The following is a 21,960-nucleotide window of genomic DNA, read 5'->3' as shown; positions in this document are numbered from 1 at the left end:
TGGTTACTAACTGAATACGGTCATGTCTGTGAACTACTCTACTCGATGTGTATTAAATTACCAATAAAATGTTTTTAAACTGAATACGGCATAAGAACAGGAGAATAACAAAAGAGAAAAAAGAGTACATAAATATAATCAGCATTACAATAACAAGTGATGGTAAAGAACATTGCCAAAATGAAATGCCACCAAAGGGTGGGAAGGGAGGGATAATGTCAGCCTTCGTGTCTTTAATAAAATCCAGATTCTCTAGTCATGTTAATATGAGAATCGCAATTTCATTACAAGACAGGAGGCTACATTATGCATGTTGGTAGCTCTCTAAAACAACATCAGACATGTGCTCAATAGGTTTACAATAGTGACGAGCAAAGGTACTTGCATTAGACCAATCAGCAGCTTTAAGGATGTCATCCAACTTACCTCCAGACCAGAGAGATTTACTCGCCATAGCACCCCTAAGGGAATGAGCTTGAAATTTTGTTTAAATCAATACCAGCTAGACTCATAGCGGATTTGACCCATCTAGCAATAGAAGAAGAACTTATACCTTTGTGGGGTTTCACAAAGGAAATAAGTAATTGATGAACACCTTGTGGACAAAAAGGAAGCATTCTGCGGTCGTATTCTTTCATGCACTCCACCACGCAGAGATTGGGACATAGATCTAAACGAGGATTAAAAATAGAGTCAGACATTGTCTTAGTTCTTTTATGAATGTCAAATTTGACACCAAACATGTTATAAGAACGGTAAGAAATTTCCAGGGCCTTAATATCTGAAACTCTCCTACAGGAGATAAGGCATAACAGTGTAGCTAATTTAATAGAAAGGTTTTTTCTGTTAAGAAGAGAATTGCAAGGCCAATTATTAAAGAGATCGAGAATTAGTTTAACATCCCGCAAAGATTCGTATCTCGCTTTAGGAGGTCACCTTAAGCGAATACTTTTCATGACTCTACAGATAATGACGTTCTTACCAATAGTCTTTCCGTTGATGAGGGCATGACCGGCGGAAATAGCAGATCTATAACAATTGATAGATCTGTAACTGAGCCCCCTGTCAAATTGTTCAACAAGGAAGTTGACTATGTCAACAATAGGGGCCTCCAAGGGATCCAGGTTACTTTCCAAGCACCAACGTACCCATAGTTTCCAGATATTGTTATATCTGTAATGTGTGCCTGGTGCCCAAGATTCTCTGAGGAAAGTTGCAGCTGACTCCGAAAGGCCTGAGATTTCGTTGAATCTCCTGACACTTTCCAGGCAAGAAGGGATAAACTCCCGTTGTGAGTTAGGGGGTGAGTTCGACCGTCTGCGCCTGTAAGAAGATCCTCTGAGGGAGGAATTAAAAAAAGGAAGACTGCAAGTCAGTTCTAGAATGGTCGGGAACCAAGCTTGAGAAGGCCAGAAGGGGGTTATCAAGAGAAGGTAACACTGTTCTTGTCTCACTTTCTGAAGGACCCTCTGGATCATGGCGAAAGGGGGGAATGCAAACCCTCGGTCTCCTTCCAGGATTGAAGGAAGGCGTTGACTGCCAGAGCACCCGGGTCGGGCATCCAGCTGAAGTAATTCTTGAGTTGAAAGGTGTTGGCAACGGGTAGCGTGGTGCAGGGCGTTCGGGCCAAACTCTGGAGGAATTGTGTAAAGCATCCACGCAGTACACACAGGCGACACACAAGGCACACTCCAAAAAGAGACACTACACCGGTTTAGGTAAAAATAACTTTTGTATTGTCCAAACACAGTATGTCAGGTAATCTCTCCACTGCGCCAACTGGCGCTCGGTTTAAATTGACAGGGGGGGAATTATATACAGGGCAGGGCCAATCGGGCCCCTGCCGGAATCATTGCAACCTTCAGATAACATAAATGTACGGGCGGAATAAGGGGAAAGTCCATCAGCCTTAATCCTGCAATAGAATACCTCAGGGCATAACATTAGGCGAAGGTCCGGAGCACCTGTAATAAAAACATCCTGACATTCTCTTATGCATCACCAATATGAGTGACCCCTGGGCCTGAGGCAGAAATTAAGGTAGGCAGTGCATCAACACATCAAACCCTGGCATCTCAACACAGCGCTGCACATAGCAAGTAAACAGCGCTTACAATCCAGGGCATGTGAACATAGCGCTGCACATAACAATTGACTGGCGCTTCAAATCAGGGCCTTTAACATAGCGCTGCACCTAGCAATGCAATAGCGCGTTAAAACAGTACATTTACCATAGTGCTGCACAAAGCACGGCGGTAGCGCGTTAAAACAGTGCATCTACCATAGCGCTGCACACAGCAAGGCATTAGCGCTCAGAGCATGGCAAATAAACATGGCGCTGCACATAGCAATGCAATAGCGCGTTAAAACAGGGCATCTACCAATCATGAGTGCTTGAAATATGGCAGTTCAACCTAGCGCTTTAGAACAGGGCATCTGCACCTAGCGCTGTACCCGGGGGATCAATAGTGCATAGCCACTCAACAGGGCCTCGAAATATGGCCTCTGAGCAAAGCGCTACCCCCTTTCAAGTTAGCAGTCCCAGACAGTACAGTCGCGGAACATGTCCTTCCTCTGGGATTCTCCATACAAAGTTAGGCCCCAAATGTGGTATCTGGGAGCCCCTCTCCAGGGACTCTTGAAGTAGCAGTGGCGTGGCCCACAAACAGACTAGCCCAGCTGGCACAGCCCGTCAGGGTATATCGACCCCCGGGACTCCTGGGCGCAACAATGCCTCCGGCTTCGTTGCCGCTGCCCTCTGTCAGACGGGGCAGCGGGGAGGACCAGTCCAGGCACTGGGGGCGGGCACCGGCAATGTACCCCGACTTTACCCCCACCAACCATAAGCTGAGCCCCACTCACCAGGCTCACGGAGGGACTCCTCTGGCCACCTCTTGCAGTCGGTGTAGCGCGCGGGGCTCTCCTCAGCTCCTGGGAGCCCCGACCACAGCAGCGCTTCTTCCCGCTTCACCCGGGCCCCCTCCTGGGACCCGGGACTTCGAGTCCTTGGCTGGGGGAGGTGGGGTAGGCTCCCGTCCTCCCTCTCGGCTCTCCCCGACGTCGCCCTTCACCCGGGTCACTCTCCTGGGGCCCGGGACTTGATCATTGCCCCAGCGGGGCTCTCGTTGCTCTCGGGGCTCTCCTCCGACTCCGGAGGGCCCCCACCACGGAGCGAAGTCTCCGTCGGTCTCCGGGCTGCTTCCGGGCTTCCTGCCGTCCGGCAGTCAATCCGTGCACGGCTTTTGCGGTGCGCGGCCGATGATGCGGCCGGTGTCCCTGTTGCTGGGTAACGCGCACTCGTGCGGCCCAGGCCCCGTACCTCCTCCTAGCAGATCCCGGCCGGTGATGAGGGGTAGGCTCCCTCCAAACTCGTGAACCCAAGCGGGGTGGGCACCCGCGGCAATCTTCCAATGCGGGGTGGGCTCCCGCTGTTGTAAATAGGCGCCGGTGCAGTTGGCACCCGTGCAGAAGGGCACACACGCGGGGTGGGTTCCCGCTGGGCTCCTAATGAGGCTGGCACGCGGGGTAGGCTCCCGTTATATCTATCAGCGCCCAGCTCTCCCTGGCCACACGCTCCTCACCTCCTTTGTGCCATGCTGTATAGCGCTTTGCAGGCGCTAGGCTGTCCCACCAGCTTGAGGGGCAGTGCACAGTCACTTCCAAGATAGCGCTCGCCAAATATAGCGCTCTCCTTCCAGGGGCAGCTTGGATATAGCGCTCTCCTTCCAGGGGCAGCTTGGATATAGCGCTCTCTCTCTGCAAGCAGCTTGTAAATAGCGCTCTCTGGTTCCTGCCCCTTGATTGAGGGTTTCTGGAGGGGGGGGAAGCTGCGTTGGGGGCTGATGGTAGACTAACTAGTCTCTGCCGGTCGACCCTGGGTTCTCCTCTCGCCGGGCCAGATCAGTGGGCAGTTCAGGATCCCTCACTCACTTGAAAGGCAGCACCTAAGCCCTGTCACTTTCAGAGGCATAGGTCCCTGACTAACCCTACCGCCTAAAACTCCTGCGGAGGCTTCTCCAGGACGGCGTTGCCCCAACTATAGCTTTCCCTCGCCCTGGGGACAGTAGAGGGGGGGGTGGGTAGGCTCAGGGCCCAGCACACAGGCCCATGTGGCGGTAACCCCTGGCAGCAGGTCCCCTCTCTCTCAGGTCCACCCTCTGACTGACTGACATGGCAGCCCAGCTCCGCCCTTTATACGCCCCTCACCCCACCTTCCAGACCGTGCTTCTAGAAGCGTCTGGGGAGACTGGCTCAAACTGGCCTAGGGGGAGGGGTAGAGCACCCTGGGTGCCAGGCTTCCCTCCAAAAGCTGGGGTTGCTGGGAAATAACCACTAGACTGTTAACCCAGCTCAGTCAAACGGCGCAACCACACAGCTTTGGCATCCATTTTAAAAATTACATTTTTAAAATGGGGAAACTCAGTCTGCACACATTCAATCTTTGCATTTACACATGTGGTTTCCCAGAAAAGCGAAAAATTTCTGGGAAAAAGGGCCAAGTCCAACAAAAAGACAGTCTGCTTGCGAACAAGTCTATCTCTAGGGGGCCCCAGATTTTGTTCAGTATATTGAATACGGAAACATTCAGTTTCCAATCGCTGTAATCTATAAGGAACCGCAAGTTCCAGTCTGCAGAGAAGTTTGCCTTTCCTGGAAGGTATTCCGCTTTGAGGGAGATCTTGTGCTTCAAACTAAACATCCAAAGTTTCTTGGCTAGATTGGATAAGTTCCTCAGATTTCGTGCCGCCCAAGCGGTTGATATAAGCCACTGCTGACATGTTGTCCATCTTTAAATGACGGACCTGCCGTGGAGAGAATGTTTGAAACTCATAAGGGCGTAGAGACCAGCAGTCAATTCCAGGTAGTTTATGTGGTGAAGAGATTCTTCTTGAGAACACAGGCCACCCGTGTTTTGATTGAGCAGGCAAGCTCCCCAGCCATGAAGGCTCGCATCTGATTCCAAAATAAATTCCGGTTTTGAACTGAAAATTGCCTTCCCATTCCACGCGTCTAGGTTGTTCAGCCACCAAGTTAATTCTGAACGAGCTTCTTGGTCTAAGCAAATATGATCTCCGTACCAAAGACCGGATCTTAAGGCTCTTGCTTTGATCCTCTGAAGGGCCCAATAATTGAGGGGTCCGGGAAAGATGGCTTGGATGAAAGACGAGAGGAGGCCTAGAAGTCTGGCTAGTTCTCTCAGAGATAGATCTTGACGTTTCAAAATGTACCTTATTTCTTTTCTGATTTTGGAGATTTTCTTTGAGGGAAGTAGAAGAAGGCAACGTACCGTGTCTACCGTGAAGCCCAGAAATTCCAAGGACCTGGAGGGAGTCAGAGATGATTTCTCCTGGTTTATGATGAATCCTAGACTCTCTAGGAGATTCATCGCGAAGTTCAGATCTTTGACTAAAAGAGAGGCATCTTGGGACATAATAAGGATGTCGTCTAAATATATGATTAGGCGAATGCCCCTTGACCTTAGATAAGAGACAACGGCTCTCATAACCTTGGTGAAGCACCAAGGGGCGGAAGAGAGTCCGAAGGGGAGTGCTTGAAATTGGTATAAGCGGTTCTTCCATATAAATTGGAGAAAGGGTTGATGAATCTCTGCCATAGGTATAGTGAAGTAGGCATCTTTCAGATCTAGTTTGACTAGCCAGTCTCCCTGTAGAAGTAAGTCTCTGAGAAGATGGATGCCCTCCATCTTGAAATGACTGTACGTGAGAAACTTGTTTAGATCTCTCAGGTTTATGACGGGCCGCCAACCTTTGTCCTTTTTTTCTACCAAAAAAAGGTTGCTTATGAAACCTAGTTGTTTGATTGGGACCTCTAATATCGAGCCTTTCTGAATCATGGAGGAAATCTCCTTTTCTATGATAACTTGTTGATCCGCAGTCAAGGGAATTTCCTCTAGGAAGGATGTCTGGACAGGTGTTAAGAGAGAAATCTATCATAAAACATTTTACAGTATTTAAGACCCAAGAATCTTGAGTAATCAACTTCCATTTGTCCAAAAAATGTCTGAGTCTGCCGCCCACCTTTAAGGGGAAAGAAGGAGAAGGGATGACACTCACCTGAGGATGTATTGGAATTAGTTGTTCCACGTGACCTAAATCCCCTGCCTCGTTGGACTCTACCTCTTTGAGGGTAGAACTGTGGAACGTTGAATTGTTGGTATCCTCTACCAAATCCACGGCCTCGGGAATAGGGCCTTTGATTAAAGTGGCCGGAAGAGAGGCCCAGTCTTCCGGCCCTTCCAAAAAGGTTATAATTAGTATTGAACACCTTTCGCATATTTTGTTGTGCTTTGTCAAGGGCGGTAAATGTAGAAACATATTTGCCCAGAGATTTGATGAGTTCTTCCCCGAAGAGCAGCCCTTTAGGGCTCCGAGAGGGTTCTTTATCAGCCAGGTCGCTTAGCTTGGGGTTTATTTTAGTAAGGACGATTCTACGTCTCTCCATGTTAATGCTTGCATTGGCATTGCCGAGAAGGATGATAGCCCTCTGGGTCCATCCTCTAATCGTTTCAGTGTTAAGATGAGTGTTCTGAATATGGCTTTCTTCTGCTGAGTCCAAAATTCTGCCCAGTGGACCGAGGACGTCTAGGACACGGTCTTGACAGCCTTTAAGGGATTTTTCTATCCCCTTTCTAGGTTCACGTCCTAGTTTGAAAAGAAACTTGATCAGATCAGGATCGAGATTAGGGGTATAGCAAGTTTTGTCTTCCAAGGAAGGTCTTGAACATTCTGCCCTCATGACATTGCATGTTTCTCTTTCCAAAGGATTCCTGATCCATTTCTTGATAAATTTCACAACATGGTCTTGTGGAAACAATTCAGAGCTCCGAGGGTGCTTCAGATTTAGTGGTGAGAACATCTCTTCTCCTAATGGATTAAGGATGGTATCCTTGGAGCTAGATGGGATGTCATCCATGAGTTCATGAAAATCTTGATCCTCGTCATTGAGATCGAGGATATATTCGTCCAAAATTCAGAGTCATCTGAACCAACATCATCCATGCTATAAAGAGCATTTCTGTTTTTTGTGCCGCTTAGGACACCTGAATTAGTTGTGCCGCTAAGGACACCCTGGTGATTTGAGGTGCGAGGACCTCCATTATCCGATGAGGTGCCAAGACCTCTCTGACTTAACGAGGTGCCAAGACCTCCCATGCTCTTTTCGACATTCTTGATCTTTTTAACTCTCTTGCCCTTTGGATCTGGATCTGGAAGGGGACGCTTAGATGACATAATTTGAGAGAGACTCTCTAGCATACATGATGTCAATTCCTTTTTCAGCATCATTTTAAAAGCCTCATTTTCCAAATTGGCGGTAGGGGCGGAAGCCTCATCAGAGTCAGAGCTAGACATTGTAAGGAACAAGGTCCTAGAAATGTATGAGGCAGATAAAGGGAAGGAGTAATGAGAGATTATAAAGAAGGAAGGAGGCCTTGAAGAAGGGTAGAGAGACACCTTCAAGGAGGGAAGAGGCTCTCCGATATTAAACAGCAATCCCCTTTCTTTTTTTTTTTTTTTTTTTTTAAGGTAGTAAATAAAACAATGTCACTTGCGGTTTACTGCGCGTAGGAAGAAACGCCTCTCAAACTCGAGTGTTTATGGCGTGAATAAATGGCTCTCAACTCGAGCATTTACACTGCGCGGTAGCGTGTGGTTGCCATGGATACCCTCCGGCCTCGAGCCCGATCGACTTAGCGATCAGCTAGAGGCCGGAGGGAAAAAGGAAGGGCACTAGGCAATGGGGAGACGTCGCACTCCCGTTGCCGAGGTACCTTCCTCTGCGTGTCCACTTTGAGTGGAAAGGCGGAGAAAAGGCCGCGATGTCGATAAAACACGACTCGGGAGGGTTTACACCGTCTCTACGAGTCGCGGTAGGCTGATGGCTAAACTCACCTTGGGGGCATCTTAAGAGCGCTGTTTAGACGAAAACAAGCGCTGAAAATAAATTGCGATTAAATGCGGGAAATAGGGGAATTAAAGCATGAACCCTCATAGAGGGGGCATAGAGAGGGCCACAGACACGCGCACGTTCGGGAGAGGAAAGAGGGAATCTCTGTAAATTGGAGATTGGTAGCGAGGAGGGGTGTGGAAGGGTGGGGGGGGATCCACATCAGAACACACCCTAAAGTGGAAGAAAAAGCGGTTAAGCAAGTAAAATACAATAAAAAGTGTGAAAGAGTAAGATCAACTTATCTGCTTGAAGCCGCATTTAAAAGAAGCTGATTGTTACTGTCTCATGCCTTTTATGTAATGCCTTTATTCTTATTTAGAACTTTACTATTGTGATGTATGCGGGTGCTTGGAGACTCCATTAAAAGATAATGCATAATGTAGCCTCCGGTCTTGTAATGAAATTAGGGTATATGGCGATATTGCAGCTCTGATATTGGTTGGGGGGTCGTCTCTCTTGCAAGGCCTAGCACTGCATGCCTGTGGCAGTATTTTAGGATAAATTGAATAATTAGAAACTCACCAGGTACAGGTTTTTGCACCAGTGAGCATGCTCAACAATAAACATGGCTGTGAAATTGTCTTTCCCGATCACCTGTCAGCATGGTTTTCCACTAACAGCTCAGGTCTCACCAAGTTGGTTGGCTAAGCCATTCCCATAATTTGGATGTTGTTGTGACAGAACTTTACCTCCATATCTTCTTTTTTGGCCATCACTGGCACAAGTGTGTTTTCTGACGCTAGGAGGTTGTCCACATGAATGTTGTGGTCTACTTCAGGCTCTGACACCAAGCGTTCCACACCTCCAGAACAAGCATTTCGCCTGTCTAAGCTTGCCGTCATGTAGTTGTCAGCTTGTCACCACATCCAGTTTACCATTAATTTCTTTGAGGCTTGCCTTTAAAACAAGGAGCAGGAGTTTGACCTCCACAACCGCCATATGCTCTCCCCTGGGCTCAGGTTTCAGATCGCTCGGGCGGTCTCTGGTGCTCTTCGGCTGCTCAGTGGATAATGTGCATTGTTTCTGGTCAACCTTTCCCATTTTAGCCCAGCCTCAGTGTCACAGTTACAGCAAAGATGGTGCTTATATCACCAACAGACTCGCAGCAGGATTTGCGTGGGTCCAAACAGCACTGTCAGGAACTTTATTGCCAAGGAATGCGTTGCCGCCTGTGCGCAGGCCTTCAGTCTGTATTATGTTTTTTGGAGGTTGGTGGAGTACATTTCTCATCATTGTAGTCCGTGGATTACGAGGAGGAGCAGCACAGAAGTGAGGAGAGAGGCATGTAGCTTCAGCATGAAGCAGGATGAGTCTGTCCGCCACATGGCCAGACCATAAGGCCGCGGCACAACGTTGCCATCCAGTATAACATCCCCACACGCCTCAGCGCGAGGCCGGATAAAAATCCCCAGGCTCTCTGTTGTCTAGCAGCAAGGACCCTTTGGCAAGATTTCCCCTGCCCCCGTCCAACGCAGCGGGCACTGCGCAGTCGGGGCTCCGATCCACCATGTGGCCATCGCTGGTCCTTCAAAGCATGTCCATGCGGTCCAGCCAGCCTCATGTGACCGGGGGTGCATTCGAGCAGCAGCAGTGGACACCCCAATCAAAGGATCACATCAGTCTAACATCGAGGCGCTGCGGTGGGGCCTAGGAGAAGCATAAAGAGCAGAATACGGGCCCCTCAGGCTGGGTCCCCACCATCAAGAGGCCCTCTGTTTTGCATCAACACACCTTCTACCCTCGATGATTCATGTATTTTAAATATTGCTACTAAATAGGCAGATTTAGACAATCATGTTGCACGTGTATACAGTAAATCATATTTTATAAATTTACATTTGTGGTCATTCGAAATGTGTCTAATCTGGTGGGATGCTTATTCCATCTGCATATGATACATCCATAGAATAGGCACTATGACTACCAGAAATATGTAAGTGTAGGACGTATTTAAAATGGCAGTACAACACTCTTAATTTGATGGGACAAATATCGCATTTATCCTGGACCTTGGATTTCCGAAATAGGCCAGCAATGCTGTTACCATCCCGACCTTGAATTCTGAGCGCTTTGTATTTGGCCCCTAAGAGTACTTCTGCTGAGTAACGTATTCATTGCATTGTGATGAAATACTGTGTGTTCCTTGTGATCAGAATCGTGAAGTGGCCTCTGGTCATGTGTGCCATTAACTGTATGAGCCTAAAGCTGCAACATGCCAAGTGTTGATGGCTAAAACACAGTACTAGATGTTGGGTGTTACATGGTACCATTTGAGATCTGCTCCAAAGATCACAGAAAGGCGGTGTGTCAATGGGAAAGAATTAAATATGCAATTAGACATTTCAGTAATTTGCACCACATTTTTTTAATTTCAGAATGTGTCAGTTTCCGTATCCTTCATAACCATTCTTATATTGTCTGTTTATTATACATAAAGGCTGGAAGTATTTCATCTTGAGGATCAGCCAACGCCTAAATCTTTCTGCACTCCACAGGGCCAGAGCGACCTCATGCTGCTCCTTCACCTGTATGAACAGAGGTACGCCGAGCTGCTACGGCTCACACACAGCTGAGCCATAAGGGACATGGTAAGAGGCAGATGTGAGAGGGACAATTGAGGTCCCAAGCAATGAACTAACGATGGCTATCTTACTTATTAGGATTGCACTTGGTCGGGATACTAAACCAAGTTGGTAGTGGTCTTTTGACACATTAATGTATTTAAATATGACTTTATATTATAGTCTGTTATGATAGGTTTGTTTTCCATCTATTTCATTTAAACACACATTCATGGTAATTGCAAGATTGCTTAGATCAGTGGTTGTGCACTTTAAATAGCAGAGGAGGAAAAAAGGAGCCCTGTTTGCATGTTTTTTTATGCTGAGTTTTATTGAGTATTTGGACCATGAATAATGGTTTGATCCATGAGTGGCATTCCGGAGAACCTATTTATTTTCGGAGATGGGTTTGTAGTATTCAGTGATCTACTAAGTCGTACTTTGCTCAGACCGAAGAGGATAGCTACAGATGGTATTCTGCCTTCCAGAGTTGATTTTGTTCCTCATGCAGAGCCGGACTGGCCGTAGCAGGCACTGGGCGTTTCCCTGGTGGGTCAGAGGGGTGGGGGTGGGTATTGTACCTGTGGGGGCTGGTTTTGTTAATGGGGGCCAGTTCTCACGAGCACACTCCTGCGCTCTTGAGGCTGGTCGAGATGCTATCTGCCAGGCTTGTTGGTATTCCCAGTCCGACCGTGTCCTCAGGCCTATAATGTCTGCTTGTCATCTGCTCTTGGCTTCCAAAAACTCTGGGAGCTGGTGGGTGGAAAAAACCTTCAGTAACTTGAATGAGAATGTGGGGTTTATGATTGGCCTCAGCGCTGCCACCAGTATCTTGTGAGGATGTGGCGTGTTTGAGAAACTATTAGATATTATCTCTCTATTATTCTGCAGTTCTAATGATTTCATTGATTAACTTCAGCAGAGTTCAGTGATCTGTACTGTAAATGCAGAGGAAGGATCCGGTATCACTAGTATAGTCCTAGCAATAGTCTAGGATAGCTCCAGCCTTATATTTAAACCAGTGGCGATTCACCCGATGGCTTGGAGTTCCACGTGATTGGTTATTTGGTTATGTCACTAACTTGTTAGGATTGTGGAGATCCACACTTGCTGGAGTTCAGTGGATGTCGTTTGCTTGAGAGATATGAGTTGACTTGGAAAGATATTGCTTTTGCCATTATGTTGTAGGGTTCATTGACAGGTGTACTTCTCCATCTGTTGTAGTTCAGGATGATTAATTATTAGGTGATTTTTGTGCGCAGTGGGTTTTGACAGGTTTTTGGTCTGACAAAGGTGCGTGGGTAGGGTTGAAAGGATCCTCAAGAACTGCTGTGATCAGTAGTGACTTTGAAGCTGTTGGGACATAAAGGGCTGCCTGTATAGTGTCAGCTGGTGAACTTTGAACGTGGGGGGTGTAAATGCTATGCACAAACTTTGTAAAGTGAATGGATCCACGTCCCCCAGAGGCAGTTTGGGGTAGGTAGGGATTTTGTTCTCCCAAAGAACATTTTCCTTAAAAAGATTTTTTTTAAATGCGTGTTCGACCTCAGTCTTTTGGTATATTGGCTACCAAGCTTTACGTTTAAGGGGGCTCTCATGAAATAATCCATTGCTTTCATGGCGTGACAAAGTCTGGTGGTCCCTAGGAATAGTTGGGCTTTACACCAAGAAATACTTTACAAATGTTTTAACAACACAACTTGATAGCACAGTGTCTCTGAAAATTGGCTAAAAACCCACAAGTATTACAGTCGGATCAAAAAATCAAATGATGTCATTTTACATAGCCTACCATTTTTCCAAACTTATTTTTTTTACATCCGGTTTAATGTTAAGTTCACATTTGTGCCCCTTCCAAGTAGATCTACAGTCCTTTGGCTAATTGTATATCTGACAAGGAAATGGATATTCAGGGGTAGAAAATGGAGGGAAACAAAGGGAATCGATTTTTTTTCTTATTTTTTTCAAAGGGAATTTTTTTTTACTGTGCAGAAACCCCTTCCTCTACGCCCTCAACAATTTTGGGTGTGTTCAGTTCCCCTTCTCACCCTGGAAGAGGGATTACCTCATCGCTTTGCTGAAGTAAATCTCTGACTTTTTACAGAGAATAATATATGGATTGGAGAAGAGCTTGTGAATATCCACAAATGCTCAGGTTTGTGGATGTTCGCAAATTCACAAGGCAAATCAGGCCTCAAATCTCACCCCTCAAATAAGATGCATAAATGTCAGACGTGAATGGATATATTTTCGGCCCTACACATATATATATAGCTTACATGGCTTTTGTAGGACTGTAGAGAAAAATCTGTTCCCCATATAGTAAAAGAAGATGCTGAGTGCTAGGTGTAGCCTGTGATATTTCTCTTTGTATTTTTTGAAGTATGCTGTTGACTGTTCACTGTTACCTTTTGCTGAGCGGGAGGTTGGAGTGAACACAACCCTCTGCAGAGCTGTGTTGTATCAAAACACACATCTGTACTATTGGTACTTTTTTGCTAAACTGCCACTGCCTGCATTCCTTTATTATATTGGTGACTTGTGGCCTTGCAGCAAGACTTTGAATGTCTAGATTTAAGAGGCGAGGCTGGTAAAATAGGTTAAAGAGGTAGAGAGAGATCATAAACATGGTCCTGATTTGTCAAGGGCTGTGGTTTGTGCAATCACAAGCCCCGGAGTGAGGGAAGCAGTGTGAGTTGGGCCACGCACAACCTGGGGGATTCATTAGGCTTGCATACTAAGGAAACAGAGGCATGGTTGGTCTCTGCTCCTTCAACCCACAAGTTGAAATCACCTATAATCACAATGTTTTTGTCCGAAGATTACAGGGATGGGGTCATTTTGGGGAATTTCTTCCTTGAACAAAGAACATAGGTAACAGCAACGATAAGACAGCTGTTTGGGACAGTTGTGCAGTGGGCAAGAATAATGCATTCCAATGATGAAGATTGGGCTTCTGGATTTATTGTACAGCTATTCTACCCCTCTTTACATCTCTGTACTTGCAGATGATTTTAAGTCCTAGTGCCACAAACTGTTGAGAAACAAAATCAAGAGTTTGGTGAACAAGGTTTCTGGTAGTCTTACTTAATGTAACTGATGTCAGAAAATAGGCTGTGTATGTCCTCAGCATTCTTTCGGCGTAACTGGGTGCCCACTTTGGCATGGGGGTTTGTAATCTCTGTGGAGTCTGGATTGGCTGCACTGCTGAGATGTTGCTGGAGGGCAGGGGCGCAATGCAAGCCATGCAGGATCCTGCAGCCTCTGAGGAGCAGTGGTGCCCCTGGCCTTTCATAGGGCCCCCCACTCTTCAGGTCAATAATGAGTCAACATTGTAGTTGCATATTTAGTACCAATGTTTAGGCTTCAATTTCGTATGAAAGAGTGCTTCCTCAAGTTCGTGTTTTTTTTTGCCGCGAACTTGAGGAAGCACTCTTTCATACGAAATTGAAGCCTACACATTGGTACTAAATATGCAACTACAATGTTGACTCATTATTGATATCGTTTTCTATGGATTAACTGGGAGTCCTATTTACGATCAACGTAATTGGTGATATACATAGGACTTAATTGTATATGCACCACTTGACTATTCAAGAGGCCACACAATTTTTTGAACATTTACAAATTACGCCAATTGGAAGTTGACTACCCTTTGAAAACTCTGGAGGCTGTCTCTAAAAACAATTATCAATGCCCTGACGAAGTTCATAAGGAACGAAACGCGTTGGCTGAGTCTGAAATCTCAAAAAAATTGACAAAGAATAAAGGAACAAAAATTGGACTACTTGAAAAGACTTTTTCTTGGTGCACCGTCCTTTTGCAAAAAAGTTTGTATATCTGGTTTCCAGTAGAGCACAAGTACGGCCTGCTCTGGACGTGTTCTTGCACCTACCAGAAATTTGAACATTGATTTTGAAATTGATGTGCTTAACATTGGTCAGCCGTACTGTCTTTCTGTCCACATATAAGAATATTACCAATGCACATTTTTGCAAAAACATATCTGCCTTGTGAGTCTTCCCATGTTTTAAGTACACAAACTGGTAATGTTTTTCTGATAAGGATTGCTACCCCACATTTTCGAGTAGGGCCTGCTTCTGAAGAAGTCCCATTGCTGATACTACTGTGGATAACTTTACCCACCCAATCTCTACGAAGTTTTTCAGACTCGATTTATTAAGATGAGTCTCTTGAAGAAGAGCCATATCCACCTTTTTAGATTGTAAATAGGAAAGAACTTTCTTCCGTTTGATATAGTGTGTTAATCCATTGACATTCCAGGATATAGCACATAAATCATGAGCAAGGACCATGTTAGAAAAAAAAAAAAAATAGAGACTTGCAAAAAGATGTGATGGAAATGGGTATAGAAGAGGAAAGGAAAGAACCCACCAATAAGAAAGATAAACAAAGATAAAGTATAGAAAGCAAATAAAGAAAGATTTATAGACTACAAAAGAATAATAGAAAGAGTATAATAGAATAACAATAGACTTTTAACCGCGGGTTTGGGCGCACTAGAGCACCGCTCTGGGCCGGGACTCCATTAATAAGGAAAATCCAGAGCTAGAACATTTAAAGAGAGAAAAAAGAAGAAAAAAAAGCAATTTAAAGTGGTCAATAACATTGATATGAGAAGCTAGGAAAGAAAAACCCTGAAAGAATAAAATAAAGTAAAAATAAAAAATATGAACTAAGCTGGTAAGGAATATGAAGGGATATCAAATCTGCCCTTTAAAGGATAGCATATTAAGAGAGCATAACATTTATAATATAACATTTTGGAAATATATTAGAAGATTTAAGTCATAGTAAACTAAATATTGATAAAGATATAGGATTTGAAATATATAAATATCTAAGAATAGGTCAAATAGTCAACATCATAGATAAAATAACTATATTGCATGTGATAGATAAATCATGCACTAATAACCTATAAAGGACATCATCAAGAAATATAATAGTAGTGAATAATCAAAATCCATAACCTAAATAATAGCCCTAATAAAAGATAAGCATGAAAAGTTAATACTGAGACATTTTGATGACTAATATATGTAAAATGCTACAGAGTTGTGACTATCTATACATGAATACAGGAAAATAAATAGAACATTCCAAAAGGACAAGATAATTTAACCAGTAAAACAGCACAGAGTTCATCTATATCTGTCAATTAGAGAGACATAAGCAAAAGTAGCTGCAACCTATGGCTTAATAAGTTATATAGGAGCCATGACATCAAAATTATTTCTCATTAGAGGCAGACTTTAGAGGAGAACGGGACTTATCTCGTCGTTGTTCCTGAGTTAAGGTGGAGACAGTGTTTAAGGCAGAAGATGTATCATCTTGACTGCGAATAGACCGTTCAAATTCTCTGCCTCTTTGATGGGATTCATGTAGACTGCGACGCATTTCATCCACAGATGTGGGAATAGCTTGAGGATTCCGAGAAGGAGCAGGGGTAGGAGCAGACTGCGTGTCCATGTCTTGAGATGTCTGGATTGTAGAAGTCTCTGGTGTCCCCATTCTTAGAGACTCGAAAGCGTGCTGGATCAAACAAACCATACTTAATCTAATTTCCTCAATTGAGGTCTCATGGAGAGAAACGCTTTCCTTCTTTCATTGGTGTCACAGGAAAAATCAGCTGCCAATCGTATTTCATAACCGTCATAAGAGTAGGAACCCTGAGTACGTGCTGCTATCAGTAGTTGTCGAACTTGCTCATGCCTTAGGAATCAAGCAATAAGGGGTCTTGGACGGGTGTCTTTACCGTGCAGTGGATTACCTAATCGATGTGCTCTCTGGATCTCAAGCGGTGGATCGAACTGAATGCCAACTAATTTAGGGAGTACATCACACAAAAAGGCTCTGGTATTGTGGCCTTCAATTTTTTCTGGAAATCCAAAAAAACGAATATTGTCTCTTCTGCTGCAGTCTTCTAAATCCACTAACTTACTACGCAGAAAAAGAAGTTCTTCATCTCTAGACTGCGTTGAATTGATTTTATTTTCAACAATTGTCAAACGTTGATCAAGACCCTCCGTTTTAGCATGGAATAGTGCTATGTCAGCTCGTATTGATTTAGTTTCTGAGGTAAGAGATGAAATGTTTATATCCATGTCTGTTAGCCGACAGCTGATTGTTGAAATTTCTTGGAAAAGATGATCCATGGCAGCATTGGATACCGCTGAGGAAGTATTATGTGCCTTATTAGAAGTTGATGCAGTGGAGTTTTTCCCAGACATCTTGCATGGTTGTTTTAATACATCAGCAAATAAAAGTGAATGAGAAGGTTTGTTTCCACTCTTGTTATTAGACATTCACTTCTAACTTCAAATGTCGGGGAATATTTAAAACTGCAGACAAACAATCCTTCAAGTACAGCGAATGTAAGGCACCAAGATGAGTAATCTTCAGTTGTGAATAAATAAATAATTATCAGGATATTAAATGAATTAGCACTTAAATGACATATGAGCCAGATTCCACAAAGCAAGATATAATCAAGTGCTATTGGAGTCAAAAAGCATTGAGGAAAATATCGCAGCAGTTTTATGTAGATTAGTAGAGTAAGCAACCAGTAGGCCTGCAGCTGAAAAATCTCCTTATTTGAATGAAAATTATCATGAGAGAAATAGGTTGCGTATAAATATTGATGATATCATTTGAATATTGTGGTAGAGCATGAAAAGCATGACCAACAAAGATGAGCTCTTAAGCTGATAGATATATGTCTAAATGGAATATTGTAAAGACTTAAGATGTGAGGAGAAAAAGAAATGAGGAGTTTGCGCTATATGAATAGCATTGATGCATATTGATGTACATGCAGACAGCATTAAACCTTTCAGGGAATGCTGGAAAAATCACTGCAACAATGATTTCCCTCACTTTCTTTCAGTAACAATCCTCATGTGAGAGAAAAAAAATGCAGATTGCGCAGTTCTGCACTTTGATTATGTTAAGCCTCCAGTGGAGTCGTCATTCATCATATATAAAATATTACATCCAGACTGACGCCTGCAACACTTGTAGCCCAATTAGCAGGTAAGCAGTGAATATAATGTGCTATCAACTAGCTAGCAAAAAGTAAAGCTGCCTTTTTTCATAAATAAAGATTGTTTCTTGAATCTAGGTTCACATTGTTCCATTCTTAGTCCATTTAGCAGAGGAGTCAGCAGGAATACAAGTCGCACATGCTCCAGGGAACATAAATTATTACTGGGCCCCGCAGCCCTGTGTTGAAGCAATGTTTCTTATTTCACTGAAGCAGTTGAAAAAAGCTTAACCTTAACCCAGAGAAGGAGTAGTTTCTTTTCTGTAACTCCAGTTCTGTAGTAGTGGTATCTCTGTTATAGTCATAATCTAGTGAATAGTCCCGCCCATGTGCGTGGACCCCGGAGCAATAAAAATAATCTCTTAAATTGTCAAGCCATGCAGACCTGCATCTACACTTAAGAGAGAATTCAAAGACAGATAATGCAGCCTATATCCACAGGCTACACTGTCCAGTACTTCAACTAGAAAATTCCACCAACATCCACCAACAGCACTGCCTGCCCAGCTTTTTCCACAGAGAAAAACCTGCCTCTACCAGCAAAAGCCTCTGGAATGATAGAGAGGGAGGAATGGACAGACAAGCCCCATAGGCTGGCATTATGTGGCTCAGAACAGGATACTGTGCCTTTAAGAAAACTTTCCAGAACTTTTCCAGTATCCCAGAATGCACAGCAGGTCCCTTTTACTTTCAGTTCTTTTTGAAGGCGTAACACGCCAGACCTGTAGCATTCCTTACATTAACATTTATCTCTCCACCGGGGAGGAGGGCGGGCGCTTATGACTATAACAGAGATACCCCTACTACAGAACTGGAGTTACAGAAAAGAAACTACTCCTTCTGTAGTAGGGGATCTCTGTGTATAGTCATAATCTAGTGAATAGAATGGCAAGCCCATCCCCACACCAAAACGGCGGTGGAGAAGACTACAAAATAATACCACTACTGTGCGAACAAATTTCGCAGCGAAGCCTGCCAACCTGAGCATCCGCCCTGGCATCCGTGTCCAGACAGTAATGCTCAGCAAAGGTATGGACCGACCTCCAAGTGGCCGCCTTGCAGATTTCTGCAATCGGAACATTACGCAGCAAAGCAGTCGTGGCAGCTTTGCCCCTGGTGGAATGAGCCTTAGGTTTACCCCCTAAGGTCTTATTAGCCGCCTTTTGGTAACACAATTGTATACAGGACACAATCCACCGAGAGATGGACTGCTTGGAGGTAGCAAGACCGGTCCTGACTGATCCATAATTGATAAACAATTGGTGTGACCTACGAATATCTTTGGTCTTATCAAGATAAAACTTCAACACCCTCCTCACGTCCAGGGAATGTAGAGCCCTTTCCGCTGGAGAAGAGGGATTCTGAAAAAACGTAGGTAAAGTTATGGTCTGGTTGACATGAAAATCAGATATAACCTTAGGAAGAAATTTAGGGTGAGTACGCATAACAACCTTAGCAGCATGAAATACCGTATAAGGTTCTTGGCAACACAACGCCTGAAGTTCACTCACCCTGCGGGCCGATGTAATGGCCACTAGGAACGCCGCCTTCCAAGACAGGTGCTGCAACGAAGCCTTGTGAATAGGTTCAAAAGGCTCCTTCATCAATCTGGACAGCACCACATTCAATTCCCAGGAAGGCGAGGGAAGTCTGACAGGAGGGAACACTTTCTTCAAGCCTTCCAAAAAATCCTCGATCACAGGGATCTGAAAGAAGGAAGTCTGTGAAGGGCATTTCCTGTAAGCAGTCAAAGCAGCGAGATGAACCTTAATGGAATGGAAATTAAGGCCAGGCTGCGCCAAATGCAAAAGGTACGGAAGGATGACATCTTCCTTACATGTCGTCGGGTCAAAGTGCTTGGACTTGCACCAGATGCAGAATCTCTTCCACTTGTAAGCATAGGACGTCCTAGTGGAAGGTCGCTTAGCCTCCTTCAGTATATCCATACAATCTGCTGGTAGATTCAGATGGCCATATTGCACTATCTCAGGAGCCATGCCGCCAAACTCAAAGACGAGAGGTTGGGGTGCACCAACTGCCCCCCGAACTTCGTGAGAAGGTCCGGCCTGCACGGCAGCCGTATGTGAGGAAGGAGAGACCGGTGAAGCAGGTCCGTGAACCACCACTGTCTGGGCCATTCCGGGGCAATCAGGATCATCCGCGCCCCTGACTGGGCCAGCTTGATGAGCACCGCCGGAATCAGGGGAATGGGTGGAAAAGCGTAGAGAAAGCTGTTCGACCAGTCGATCCATAGCGCATTCCCCAGCGTCCCCCGCTGGTAGTACCTGGATGCGAAGTCTCGGCATTTGCTGTTTTCGGCGGTGGCGAACAGATCTATGTCTGGAGTCCCCCTCCTTGCGAAGACGTCCCCTAGTACTTCGTCGTTTATGACCCATTCGTGGTTTTCCTAAAACAGTCTGCTCAGTGCGTCAGCCTGAACATTCTGCACACCTGGCAGATGCGTGGCCGTAATCGTCAGTCCTCGGGCCAGAAGCCAGTGCCAGATCGACTGCGCCTCCCGCGACAGGGTGCGTGATCTCGACCCCCCCTGCTTGTTGAGGTAATACATCGTGGTTGTATTGTCCGTCTGTACAAGCAGCGAGGTGCTCTGGAAGGACAGATGGAAGGCCTTCAATGCCAAGTAAACGGCTCTGAGTTCCAGGTAATTGATGTGGTACGTCGACTCCACCGGGGACCACTTTCCTTGTATCTGTAAGTCTCCGGAATGCGCTCCCCAGCCTTGGAGAGACGCATCCGTCACGATACTCTTCGTGGGAATGTCCTTGTGGAAGGGAACCCCCCTGAGGAGATTTTCCGCCGAACACCACCACTTCAGCGACTGAAGAGCATGCAGAGACAGCCGTATCTTGTCATCCCAAGAACCTGTCCTCTGATCCCACTGATCCTCCAAGCACTCCTGCAGTGGTCTCATGTGCAGCCGTGCGTGAGGCATGAGGAAGATACAAGAGGCCATCGATCCCAGCAGCGAAGACACCTTCCGCACTGCCGTCGACGGAGCGGTCATAAGGGCCTGAGCCTTCCGAAGGAGTGATAACCGTCTCTCCTCCGAAGGAGACACGCTTGCCGACAGCGTATTGATGGAGGCCCCCAAGTACTGTATGCACTGGACTGGAGTCGGGACAGACTTGGACATGTTGACGTGTAACCCCAGCTTGTTCAAGAGAACGCACGTCTTCTGGAAGTGCGCTTGTGCTTCCGAGAAGGAGAAGGCCTTGATCAACCAATCGTCCAGGTACGGGTAGACAAACACCTTGTTCCTCTGAAGGTGTGCAGCTACCACTGCCATGCACTTCGAGAAGGTCCTGGGCGCAGACTTTAGCCCGAATGGCAGTACTGTGTATTGATAATGATTGGCGCCGACTTGGAATCGCAGGAACTTCCTGTGCTTCTGTGCAATGGGCACATGGAAGTACGCATCCTGTAGGTCTATGGCACAGAGCCAGTCTCCCCGTTGCAGCTGAGGGTAAATCTGATGCAATTATTGCATGCAGAATTTCTCTCTGCGAATCCATTTGTTTGCTTGCCGCAAATCCAGAATGGGCCTGAACTCGTTCTTGTCCTTCTTGCGAACCAGGAAGAACCGAGAGTACAGACCTCTTCCCCTTTGAGACAGAGGTACGTCTTCCACCGCCTTTTTCCTCAACAGGATGTCTGCCTCTGCCTGGAGCTCTCGCAGTTGATACTGTGAGCTTACCGGCGGAATCGCTGGAGGCGGGCTGATGAACCGAAGACTGTATCCATTGCAAACAATATTCATCACCCACTTGTCCGGAGTAATTTTTCTCCACTCTGCCAGAAAAGATTGAACGCTTCCCCCCACTGGAGTGGGTAACGGTTGCAGGGGAAGTAATCGCACAGGGCCGAGACCCAGCCGGGCCCTTGGTCGCTGTAGCGGACTGCTGGCCTCCTCTACCCTTCTGGCGCTTCTGGAAGGGTTTCCGGAACTGCTGCTGCTGTTGTTGCTGCTGTCCCGAGGCCTGCCCACGCCCCTTGCCTGCAGCCCCGAACCGTCTCTGGAACGGGCGCTTTTTCTTTTCAGGCTTCTCTAACCTGACAGCCGTCAGGGTCTCTGCCTCCGTCTTCATGCGGGCCATTTCGTCTTCCGCATGCTTGCCGAACAGGGTTTCCCCTGAGAAAGGCAGGTTGGCCACTCTTTGTTGCGCCTCCGGTTTGAGTGAGGTAAGGCGAAGCCAAGCGTGATGCCGTTGGTTGATGCCATGACAATATCCATGTGCCGCTAACAGAGACACATCCGCCGCCGCGCTGATAATCTGATTTGACACCAGCATCCCCTCACGCAAAGTCTCTAGAAAGTCCTCCTTCTTGTCGCGAGGCAGCAGC

The 21,960-nt window shown here is 45.8% G+C and overlaps 1 pseudogene; it reads left to right on the top strand.

Moving 5' to 3' along the window:
- Positions 1 to 21,960, top strand: part of LOC146870373 (putative E3 ubiquitin-protein ligase MARCHF10) — a 422,534-nt pseudogene that overhangs the window by 372,493 nt on the left and 28,081 nt on the right.

Source organism: Triturus cristatus, chromosome 1_1 (assembly GCF_964204655.1).
Source record: "Triturus cristatus chromosome 1_1, aTriCri1.1, whole genome shotgun sequence".
Classification (NCBI taxonomy): Eukaryota; Metazoa; Chordata; class Amphibia; order Caudata; family Salamandridae; genus Triturus; species Triturus cristatus.
The sequence above is the reverse complement of the archived record's forward strand: the minus strand, read 5'-3'. Positions and strand labels throughout refer to the sequence as shown.